We start from the raw sequence: 9,047 nt of genomic DNA, 5'->3' as shown, positions 1-9,047 counted from the left end.
CCAGTTTACTACAATTGGTCAAACTAGTGGATGGCTGATTCATGATTGTCACGCACTCACTTGATCCAACCTACAGTACACGATATCTCTGACTTCTGCCCCAGAGTGCTCAGATAACATATACGCTATCAGTCCCAGCCGCAGATCATATTTACAGATATCCAGACACAGCACACAAACAGAACATAAGAAACTTAACTATTTATGTATATACCCAATAAAATCATGTTATTTGTCATTTGCACCCCCTAAAACCATATATATATTTTTGTTCAGGAGGATGAGCAGAATATGTTGATAACGTCAAATTCGTGATTTGCCAGGTCGGCCTTTAATCTTATAATTTCCCAATATTTACCAATTAATTATCAATAGATTACTTTAAACATATCAAATAGCCTCCTAAAGGGGAGGAATCCTTCAATGATACCAATATTCTTACCATTCTGTCCTTTTAAATTTTAATTGTTTTACCTTTGTGCGATTAGTATTATCATCAATTCATTTTATTCATTTATTGAGTACTAGACTATCAACATATCTATAGTCCTCAATAACAATCACACGTTTGAAATTAAAATAATATATTTTATACTTACAGGGACAGTACATCCAGGAACCGTAACAATCAGAACAGGAAATTGGAAATTTGTAGAACTATTAATGATTAGCTTTCTCCTGAATAGTAATGATTGACTACTTTCAAGAAATGGTTGAAAACATCCTCTCCAGAAAACCGCTCCTTTCTTCTATATAAATATGATGATCTACAAGCAGGTTATCTGGTATGGCACTTTGAAATTTGTTTCACGGTTCTCCACAAGTTTTCAACTGTCGAGAATTATCACCAGTTGCCGGATCTAAAATTTTGGGATTATACTGACCACACCAGTATGAAGAACACAAAAATATAAATTTATAGAAACAAACATGATAGAACGAAAAAACAACTCTTTAATTACAAAATTACAAACTTACAACGATTATCAATTGTTAATGGAGTCAGATTCCGTTATATGCCCCCAATGTTTAAACTTTTTTCAATGAACTTAGAACGTTATAAAACGATGTAGTTGAGTAACACAACTAACATTCCATCAATCAACAAGCATTTCCAGGTATTGTGATCGGTATTGTTGTCACTGTTATCTTATCTTTCTTGAGAATCCTGATTACGGCAGGCCGCGCGGCATCACATGATTATTTAAGTTTTTTGCAGGGTACATAATTGCCTTTCTCGAGGGATGTTTTTCTTTCGTTGACATCAGAGTGGGGCTGCCGAAGCCCGCGCTGATGGCCGGAGGCACTCGCATTTTGGGTGGCGGAGTGTGATCAAGAATAAAAACAAGTTTTGTGTGTTTTTTCAATAAAGAGTTTAGTTTTTTTTGGTAATGTTTGTTTTTGTTGAATTTTTGTGTTTGGAGAAATGTAGGGGTAAAACACGGAAGTACAACAAAGTGACGGACCAGCTGAACAGGCGGCGAGACTCTGCAATCACGTTATCTACTAGACCTCTCGACTTTGACCTCTGTCTGAGGATGGAGAGGGGTTTGCGATAAGACAATTCCTGTTTTATATTGATGAAATATTGTTCTACGCTAATCTAGTAATCAGTAGAAGCAAAATGTCAAATAACAATTCATGTCTGGGTGTGGTCGGTATAATCCCAAAGTACCAAAATTTTTCACTACTGGTTGATGATAAAATGCATAAAACCACAGTCACTCAACCCAAAATATGTCATCCACATGTCTGTGACTATGGTTGTTAAGACTTATGTGCTTTAATACAAGAGGAATTAATGTTTTTGCATTAAAACTAAGATCACCATTACCTTCATTAGTTGTTTCTAAACACTGCTATATTTACTCCTCTAACAACATTTGACTGTGTATCTTTCCCACAAATTTCATGTACACGGTTTTTTTACGTTGTGACCAATATGGAAGGGCTGCCAACACAAAAAATACATGACACCTCATCTGATCTAACTTACGTGACTGTCAGACCTACCTAAGGGCCGGCTTATCTGAGAGTTTTATTAATAATTTTAATATTTTTGTTGGAGGTAAACTAGTGAAAACTCGAACCTAACCTACTGCACAATTACAACACCTATTTACATTGGCAACAATTATAACAGATTTTTAGGAAGCATGCTGTATTGTTTCAATCTTTCAGATTATAGTTGTAGTAATTTTTACAGGTTGAAGTACAACAAGTAAAGGTAATTACTATTTGTCCAGGACCACGGCTTAAATTCGTTTATCCAACTTAAACTGTTCAAACATTGGCAGGGGGCAATTTATGATCACCTCTATAGTTTTGTTGGTAACTATAGCTATACTGTATATGGCTAAAGTAGACTGTAATATCATAAGATTAAATTAAATTGTAGTGCGCAAAATTGTGACCTTAAAAAATGTTGAACAGCCCTCGTATGTTATTTTATAGTAGGCTAATATAAAACACAACTAGGTTTTGTTTTCTAATTGGTCTTTTGCATTTTATTTTTTAGGTTGGGCCTTATGGAATAGCGTATGGTGCAATCGTTAGTTCTGGCACTAATGAATTAAGTGATGAAATAAGAGGCTACATAACTGAACATGGCTACAAGCTTCTTCAGACAAAACCGATTTCCAACGCCATTTATATCTCATGTCCGACAATACCTTGGTTATTGTACTTTGGCGTGTGGCTAGTACTTAAGATTATATATCCCAAGATATATAAGTATAGTAAAGTGAGTATATAATTTAAGTTATTATGTTTTAGTGCCTTTAGACAGTTACTGTTTATGTTGTTAGTAAGTGACATAATGCAAGGGCTGTCTATAGATAGTAAATTTAGTTTTACAAAAAAAAAAAAAAAAAAAAAAAAAAAAAATAGGAAACCTGTTATGTGAGAACAACGCTTAAATACTACTTTTCAGCACGACTTTAATACAACTTTAAGTATTTGCATGGAGGTTAACAAACTTTAAGAGATCATGGAAATAGACGCTTGTTGAAGAAACAAAAAAATTTGTTACTCTCTACCGAAGTACAGAAGGTTAGTTGTACACCAGTAAACAACACTGCCTTCAGAACTGACAAATCATTTATTGTAACACTGCTATTTTTAAGTAACACTTGCCCGGAGTTAATCGCAGATTGATTTAATAACTACCCAGCCTTTAAAAAACAAATCATAGCCCTATAGTCCTAAACACTTCTATATCAACGCAAAGTTCTCAAATAAATTTTCTAATAAAATGCTTCCGTTTAACTTGACTCCACTGTGTTAACAGTCATACCAGCCGGTAACCTCGAATTGTCAACAATAAAATCCTTGACAACGAACTTCACTAAAACAATCACAAATTAATTAGCTTTAAGCCGAGACATTAATTAGTAAAATGACAACTGATTCAACCAAAGGGATGTGCACAACTGGCTTTAATAATTAAAAACGAAAGTCTAAGAGTTAAATTACGATAATGATTTATTATTAATATGTACAAGATCTTCTCAGCTTAATAACTATTTATTATATGCGAAATTGATACTAACGGACACAGCTCATGGAACTTTGTTTTCGTAGCTGAGACAGGCCTGTTTGTCTTAACGGATATCATCACACTGATATTATGTGTGAAATTGATACAGACACAGCTCATGGGAATTTTTTTTCGTTGCTGAGACAGGCCTATTTGTCTAACGGATATCACCACACTTATACCAGAATTGAGTGTCTCTTACTCAGCCATGTAAAGAAAAGAGTTCATGATAATTGTTTATCGTACTATCAAATATTACAGTTGTTCGGTATGGTACAACTCAACATTCTGTCGTTTCTTCTTGATAAAATGCTCTTCTTATGTTTCCACATTTGACAATACCTCTCAGAGTTTGTCGCTATGTCACGTTTAAAAAAAATCCACAAGTAGCACAAATTTCTTGTTCTCACGTAACAATGTTCCAAAATCTTAAAATCGTTAAAAATCATCCATCATAACCAATGACCTTTATGACTCGTATAAAGTCTTGAGTTATTGTTCAATTATCAATTGGCAGTACAGTATATATTAGAACTAAATATAAGATTTACAGTTTCCAAGCCATAATCTATCTCTGTTAAAAGAATTTCTTGATTTTTGTTCGACGATTTTAGGTATATAAACTATCATTTTTGCAGATTTGGTTGTAACTGAAGATATCTACACTGTATGTACACTGTACAATATGCCGTTTTTGGATATGAAATACATCTACCTATATGGCTCAGTCCCATGGGCTTCCAAAGTTCCCATGTCAATATTATGAGAGTACTTTTCTTTAGTTTAAAACAGCTGATTGTTAAAACGTGTTGCTCAGGCAGTTTTTTTTTTCCTCTTGTTAGCCTCAGCTTCAGCTAGGTAGGCTTTGATGTACACTGGTATTTTCAAAGTACACACTCTGTTTCGTGTCTATACATTATTGGCCCTCTCCGGGATTTGAACCCGTGACCTCTCAGTTAGAGCCGAGACTATAACCATTCGTCTATGGAGGAGGACACAGGCAGTTATTCCAAATCCATTAATGAACTTAATATCAGCTGATTGGTTATACCTTTTGTATGTATATGATAAAATTGATTGATTTTACAAAAGTACAAACCTCAAAGTTCATGTGAGTTGGATACGTCCGTAAATATAAAATGTATGGTACAACCCTTCTTCAACCGATTGGTCACAAACATCTGGCTATAGTCTTAGTCTTCTCTACATTAGTAAAGATAAAAACCAGATGGAATTTGAACTGTTCTCTTGTCTTAAATTATTTATACATCAACATGTTTAAAATAAAAAACTAAACTTCCGTAGATATCCATAATTAAACATTGAAAACCGAGTAGAAGGCACTATTATACGTGAAAATACTATTATACTTTGATGAATAAATATGTTTAAATAGGTATTTAACTGAATAAAGACTATTGTCTATTAGGCCTACTTAATAATTCTTACTTAGTGACTTGCATACTTACAAAGCAAATTTAAGAATGCGTCACACTATAAGTAAATATAAAACACATCTTTTGTTGCAGCCTGACTACCAATAGGTTAATCATTTTTAATTACGTTCATAATATCGCAACTTCCTGTTCCTTTCGTTGTTGACAGGTAATTTTGTAAACTAACTGTCAATATCTACTGTCTGTTATTTGCAGAAACATGCTCTCAGTGCGTACCCGGTGGTGGAGGTGTACAGAAGATGCTCTGTATCGCTTATGGCCCCCTTGAGTCGTCAGGATTATTTCGTCGTTCCGGAAGCAGAGTCGAATCTCAACCGTTCCTCGTCTTGTACCAACTTGTCTTTCGCTTTGATGGCGAACCGGTCCCATTCGACCAACCCGTCCATGTCCCACTCCACTCATCCTCCTGGCGTAAAGCATGCCGTCGATAAAACTGCAATGTTAAACTCTGTTCCTGTTAAAAATTCCATTCCCCAAGTGGCAAACGGAACCAGTAGGCAGGGCTGAGAGTGATGTGTAGGCTTCTAATGTAAAGACTGATTAGTGTTAATATAACGTTCCTCTTTTCAAGGTTGTAGTTTATATAATATTCTCAAATACTTCATTGTCAGCGATCCTAAGTAAAGTGTTGTGTTACTAGTCCTAATTCTACTAATTTTAAATATGACTATTGTTACTCTTTTTAACAGACCACTGTTATAAAAAAAATATTGCTATTAGAAGCTGTAAAATGCCAAAGAGTACTGTAAAAAGATCATCATAAGTGTTATTGAAAACTGCCCTAGCTGTAAGCATTGGTCCCACTTTTGGGAATATATTTCATTAAATTAGGTTTAACCCATTGCGGATCAATTTGTTCGGCTGTGTTTGTCCCAGCGGGCCCTTCGGCAACAGAGCAGTAATTCTTTAGCTTCTATATACAACTGCAATCTATATAATATTTTCAAATGTGTTTGAGAAAACCGAAGGAAGATCATTGTTAAAAACATTCAGTAGACTACAAAAGACTCACTCATTTTCGTAGTCTACTTGATATTTTTAAACTATTAGGAGGTAAAATTAGCAGCAGATACATTTTATAACCTGAGCTTGTCACCACTATGGCCAGCTACTGCGTGATGAGATATTTTGTCATTGATCTGTAATGGGTTAAATAGTCTTGTATCCATGGTATTTTTAGTGGTCTTCAAAATAGTCCTAACTAGTTTTAGTTTTATTACGTATTATAAGATTTTTTGTCAATTAGTAAAGGATAAAAGTTTTTGCTCACATCAAATCAGTTTTATCTCGAATGACAAGTGTTTTTCATTACTGATATTTTAGGACATAAACTATAATAGATTATCTATTATGTGCAGTACAAATAAATACTTCCTACTGGAAAGCAAACATTAAGAAACTGATTATTTTATAATAGTTACGGATATGTCACTATACACAAACTATGAAGAATATTGATCAATGCTTTTAGTTTATTTACTTGATTTTATAAGTTTGTGTGATACTTTATTGAAATGTAATCATGATTCCATATTGTATGTAATTTTACAGAATTGTTTTTGACTGTTTGATTCATTTAAGCTTTTTTTTATTTGTCTCAGTGCAGTGCATGATGAATAGTGTATTAACCAGAAACTGTTATTCAAGGCATAATGGTTAAATCCAGCTTTTTGTAGAACGTGTTGGGGAGATTAGATGATAAAACTTCAACCAGTGTTACAGACACTGGATAGGAATTAGGGGTAAAACGAGTTGTATCCAGTTTTCCCCATCCCCATCAACTAAATAATTCAAGAAATATCAACCTAGCTGACGCAAGCAATCTTAGTGCAAGCCATGGTTACTTATACCAATGGCTGGATGAGGTTTCTTGCACATGGTATTCCGTTCAGATGATGCGTCTTAAATGTCTGAGGGATGATTACTTTTAGGGGAGGTGAATTTTACAACTATTGGATGACAGAGGAGAGATGTTATATGCTGCTTCCTGTGGCCTATCTGCCACACCAATTGCAGCCAGATTATCGGTTACTGCTTTGAAATTGTCTGTACCTGCCAGTACAATCGACATTGTGTGTAGCTATTGTCTCCGCCTTCATCATCAATATCAATCGTAAAAGTTCTTTTGACGATAGAGCTCTAAAATTCACAAGGTGGTACAGATACGTAAGGAAATCAAGTAAGGATAAACTCCTGGGGGGGGGGGGAAGGGAGCAACTCTAACTATATTATCTATAACCTACTTCAGCCTATGTTTCAGCAGATCATGAAAGAACACTCTATGATGAGCTTCAAAATAGGTGGTAACCTCCAACAACTTGAATGTTGAGACAGGTACATGATAAAAAAGACTGGTCTGTATCCGTTTGCTCAGCGCACAGTTTGAAAATATCCAGAACAATTTAAATTTGTTTGGCACATACTACGCTGATTGATTGGGAACTAGTAAAGTATTGCAATATGCAAGTATTTTCACCTCAGATTCTCTAAAGTAGTGATATCCATCCTATGAGCACTGGCTGTCTTTAAAACTGTTTTAATGTTATTTTCGGAGAAAAAGAAAGATACTGACTGCTTCAGACAAATCGGGTATTTAAAAAACATTTACAATAGAATATTTGTTTTTGTTAATAATTTTACCTTGAAAAAGGTATTATAATTTGTGTGATACCTTTATTTATATTTTAGAATAATTACCTCGTTGTAATAATCTTAAATGGTTATTTTATAAAAAAAAATATAATTTTTTGTATATTTTAAAAGTTCATATTCAAGGATTTAATTAGAAATTAATTTCTTTATTTCAATCCTCTTGTTAATTATGTACTAATTTTAAGTAATTTAATTTAGTTCTATTATTTAAAGAGTATTTTTTTTAAGTTAGGTTATATTTAAAACTTTGTACCCAAACATTCTATGTATTATTATGAAAAATAAATATGTGGTTGTGTTTACGTTTTTCAAATATATTACGCCTGTTTTAACAAGTTGATTTTTCTATTAAATTTAGTTTTGTTGTACATTTGAAACTTGGTTCAATCAATTTATAATTTTTTCACTAGAAAGTAACTATGTAATAGGTCTAAATGATTAATAAAGTAATTAGTAATAGTGTTCTGTTTTGGACATACCTTTTTCTCAATTTTTTTAAATAAATGCAACATATTTTGTAGTTCTTAGTGGGAAATAGTGAAATATATTTCTGCAAAGTTTGAGAAACGTAATTATTCATGTAATTTACTATGATGAACATAACTTACTTGTAATTACGTATAATAATATTTATAATAACAAAATAATTCTCGTATAATAAATGTTGCATTAATTAAAATCAATAAATAATCTTACAATTCAATAACTTTGTGGCCACTGTTAACATTTGTGGGATAGAATGCTGTTCTGCATTCACAATATGTATTACAATTGTTATGTGTGAGTTAAACAAATCCAGCAAAATAAATACAATACAATCTTCTTTTTGATTCAATATTGTTTGGTCATGAGGGGATTCTTGGGAACGAAAGAGCTGATGCCCTGGCCAACCAGGGCTCAACGACAATTATGACGGGCCCTCAACCGTTCTGCGGTATTCCGAGGTGTGAATCCTCTAGGGTTGTCTCGAAATGGATTCGCGCGGAGCATGGGAGAAGGTGGAGGTTGCATCCGGGTTTGAGAGTGAGTAGAATGGTATTACAGTCACCTTCCTCCAAGGTGGCTTCGGACCTTCTCTCATTAAACAGATCAATGTCTTCTAAGGTCATTGGTCTCATTACGGGGCATGGTCACCTGAGGAAGCATCTTCACAGAGTTGGCATCCTTCAGGAGGATCCGCTCTGTGTAAGGTGTAATGAGCAGGAGGAGACTGCTGAACACCTGCTCTTTGATTGCCCTGCAATAGCAAGAGAGCGGTATGCCATCTTTGGTATTTTGGACAGGGGTGATGAATTTTCCCAGGAGGACTTGATAGGTTGTTTTTGGCGGTTTGTTGAACTGCTGAAGTTGTAGACTGGTGGGCCTCATGGTGTGTTTCCGGGGTGTGCAAAAAGCCCTTG

At 34.3% G+C, this 9,047-nt stretch overlaps 1 long non-coding RNA gene across 1 annotated transcript; it reads left to right on the top strand.

The window, feature by feature from the left end:
- Positions 1–449: 449 nt before the first annotated feature.
- Positions 450–6,834, top strand: LOC124364265. The gene is made up of 3 exons (XR_006922592.1): positions 450–785; positions 2,519–2,743; positions 5,191–6,834. It is a non-coding gene; the product is annotated as an uncharacterized LOC124364265 (long non-coding RNA).
- Positions 6,835–9,047: the final 2,213 nt, after the last annotated feature.

The sequence above is a fragment of the Homalodisca vitripennis genome, chromosome 6, assembly GCF_021130785.1.
Source record: "Homalodisca vitripennis isolate AUS2020 chromosome 6, UT_GWSS_2.1, whole genome shotgun sequence".
NCBI classification, from domain to species: domain Eukaryota; kingdom Metazoa; phylum Arthropoda; class Insecta; order Hemiptera; family Cicadellidae; genus Homalodisca; species Homalodisca vitripennis.
The sequence above is the reverse complement of the archived record's forward strand: the minus strand, read 5'-3'. Positions and strand labels throughout refer to the sequence as shown.